The sequence below is a fragment of the Nematolebias whitei genome, chromosome 6, assembly GCF_014905685.2.
Source record: "Nematolebias whitei isolate Nwh7 chromosome 6, NemWhi1, whole genome shotgun sequence".
NCBI lineage: Eukaryota > Metazoa > Chordata > Actinopteri > Cyprinodontiformes > Rivulidae > Nematolebias > Nematolebias whitei.
Genome location: NC_056503.1, coordinates 814,269 through 817,986, shown reverse-complemented (window position 1 = coordinate 817,986; position 3,718 = coordinate 814,269). Strand labels below are relative to the sequence as shown.

At 41.8% G+C, this 3,718-nt stretch overlaps 1 protein-coding gene across 1 annotated transcript in view; it reads left to right on the top strand.

Annotated features, from left to right (window-relative positions):
* Positions 1-3,718, top strand: part of znf277 (zinc finger protein 277) — a gene marked incomplete in the record, with an annotated part of 111,507 nt that overhangs the window by 400 nt on the left and 107,389 nt on the right.

Here is a 3,718-nt window from a genome sequence, read left to right as displayed (position 1 = left end):
TTCTGTGCAGCCTTCACCACTCTCTGCAAAGCTTTTCTTTCTGCAGCTGTGCAGCCTCCATGCCACACGTTGATGCTGGAGCACAGGATGCTCTCCACTGCACACCTGTAGAAGGAGGTGAGGACTGAGCTCCCAAGTCCCTAAAACCACATTGTTAACTCCTAAGCTGTCATCAGGCCATAAACACTCAGAAAACACATTTGACTGAAATAAACATGTCAAGCAAAATCTAAAAACAAAAGACGAGAATTCTAAGGAGATGATGTTGGATTTCATCCTGCCAACTTCTCATGAACAGAGAAGAGGTGGAGCGGGTCCCCACATTTAAGCTCTTAGGAATTGTTATTTGCAAGACTTCTTGTGGACTGCTCACCACAGACTCATGTTCGGGCTGCTGTTGTTACGCTGTATTGTTTCTCATTATTAGTGTTTAGCGTATATCTTAGGTCTTTAGCGTACCATTTGGCGTTCGTTTAGTTTATATTTTAGATCATTGTATACGGTTTCTTTTTACAATGCATTTTTGCTATTGTTGGGTGTAACTGGGACCCTGAGTTCATAATTTCGTTCCACGTCATGTACCACATGTAATGAAATGACAATAAAATTGACTTGAACTTAACACTACATTATTAGCTAAAAAGTCCCAGCAGTAACTGTACTTTTTAAAACGGCTCTACGAGTTCAATTGGAGGAGGAATCTGGTGGTGACAACATTCCACCAACTTAGTGTGCTGCCTCGTATCGTCATGGTGCAGTTCGCAGACTGCTTGGCTGTAAACCAGGGAGCCCTGCAGAGTCACAATGAAAGCAGGGAAAATTGTGTCTGTTTTTTGTCCTCTCTGGGGGACAGGGGCTGCTCCAGGTGTCTCAGCAAGTCCAGGAACATTAGAGAACAGCCAGCACAGCATGTTCACAGTCTGTTTGCTCTCCTGCCCTCTGGGAGGTGATACAGGAGCAGGACAAGATCAAGAAATAGTTTATTTCCTTGGGCCAACAGATTACAAAATGCAAAGTTGTTTTAACATTAAAAATAATAATAATCAATATCAACATTGTGCAATGCATTTACATTTAGTTTTATTATATTTAAGTTATATTATTCTCTGCAATAACTTTAATTACCTTGCAGCTTTTATTTCTACTTTTCTTATTTAGTATCTCATATGTGGTGTGTTTTGTAGTATGTATTATGTGTCCAGTCAATATATATTTTATGATGCTCATGTCTGTCTGGGTTCTGGCTTTAGGTTCAGAAACTGAACTGGACAACATAAAAATTGATTAAGAAACAAGTTAAGACTAGATATCTAGTATGCCATGCACATGTGTCACAACTGTACACCTGCTCAGTTTCAAACAACTGTATCTGCATCATGTAAAGGTTGTCATTTAGGGCAAGAGTTATCGACCCCAAAAACAGCTGAATGTTTGATGAATGCAGGTTTTTTAAAACTCTGATACTGATGATGATGAGCAGCACAGTGGTGCAGTTGGTAAAGCTGCTGCCTCTCAGCGAGCAGGTTGCCCTGGTCCAAATTCCGAATGGGGACGTTTCTGGGAGGAGTTTGCATGTTCTCTCTGTGCTGCGTGGGTTTTCTCCAGGTACTCCAGTTTCCTCCCACTGACCAAAAACATTCATGTTACACTGACTGGTAACTCTAAATCGTCTCTAGGTGTGAGTGAGAGAGTGAATGGTTGTTTGTCTCATTTGTCTCCATGTGAAAACTCCTAGTCCACACCCACCTGCTGTGTGGACCCCACCCAGTCTGTTATAAATTGCATCTGGACCGGAGCTCGACTCCCAAAGGCTTACTCTTGTTCTTCAGCCATTTGAGAGCCAGTGAGGCCCAGTTTTTAAAGGGCTACGCTTACACTCAGAGAATCTGGGGTTACAATACGTGACCAGCATTCTATTTCGTGTAAGCTACACCCTTTAAAAGCTGTCGCTATTGGGTTTAAAGGGCGGAGCAGGATATGGTCCATGCCTCACTGGGTCTGTCCGAGAACCATCAAAAACACCCTGATATCCACCTAAACCTCATTCTTTATTCAAGCGTAATTACGCACCATTGATCCATGTACCTGGTGCGTACCGGATTACAGGCGTGCAGCCTCTGAGCCTGATCTCAACTGAAGGAATGTTTATTCATATCAGAAAATAGAGGAATAAGAGAAGGAAAACTTTCCAATGGGGAAGAAGGAATTTTCCTGTTTGAACGAGTAATCATAGAAAACACCCACTAATAATGACAGAACAGGGCTGTGTTGTTTTATTGTTTGGTGTTTTTATTATTTTATTGTTGTGGGATTGTGAAAAATTACTCTGACATAACTCTGAGAACTGAATGTGTCAGCGAAGAGCTGAAGATATCTCGTAAATAAAAACGGATGAGGGGGGTTGGTGATGACCATGAAGCCGCAGAGCAGATGTCCTGCACAGATACCCCTCGGTGCAGAGCTGTGGAGGTAGAAGTCCCTCTGGTGGAATGAGCCTTGAGTCCTTCAGGTGGTTGAAGGCCAGAAGACCTAGAAGCTTGTGATATAGTTTCACATAACCAATGTGACAGATGCTGGGAAGATAAATGCTGACCCTGTGATCATTCTGTAGTGAACTAAGCCTCAGGTCAAATCCTGACCTTGAGGGCCTTCCTGGGACAAGAACTGTTATTTCATTGATTTGAGTCCAGAAACACAAAATCAAGTCCATCCAGAGACTTTCTAAGTGTGTCCTGCACTGATCAATTGAAAGAACACTCTCTTTTTTATTATCATTACTATTTTACAAATGTCTTGATAATCAAAGTGTGTTTAGTTCAAACCATTTTAAATGTTGAAGTGAACTACTCATTTCAAATCAACTGTGAAACAGTATTAATGATTTTTAATCCTCATTCAAAGTAGAAATCAAGTTAAGGTCTGTTACAGAGTAATTATTCATTTTCTTGATCTTCTGTCTGAAATGAGCAAGTTGTAAGTCGGTCCAAGGTCGGAGACAAACGCAAACAAGTTTGTTGGAACGAACTGTCATGTTTTTAAATCCTCTCAGACGTAAATAGAGAAGCTGGCACCTGTTTCCTCCCAACTCGCCTAAACATTTCTCTTCTCTGTCTCAAAAACATTTTCTGTCTGTTCCAAAACATTTTTCTGTTTTTCTGACTTCTAGTGACCTCTTACGTCACAAAAACACACCCCTTGTTGGCTTTTTCAGCCAATCAAGACTTCCCAAATGAACCGGAAACAGAACTCTTTAAATGTCGACACTTCCTAGTTCCAACCAGTGCGGTGGGAGAGAACAGGAGGTTCCAGACATGATCCGAAGTTCTTCCGAGTCTCGTGGGAATTATGAAATCTTCCACATCTGAGTGGAACCTCTGACGGACTTATTCCTCATGTGAGTCCACCCGTGAGGTGAACGTGTGTCAAACGAAGTTCCGTCACTACTTCAGACAATTCACAGCTGTTCCTACGGAGACGCTGGAAAGGTGGCGTTAAATGGAACTCCGTACCAGTGGAGACATCTTCTACAGGTAAAGAGTCGATTAATGCTACCTAAGTGTACCGAGGTCGAAGCTGGGATCTAATGGAGAGTGCCGTTCTGATACAGACACATATTCCCTCATCCATCTTCCCATCTCTCTCCATTTAAACTTCATTTCCCATCTTTAAAACTCTTCTATCTTGCCAGTAAATCATCCAGATATTTTCATAAATGTCT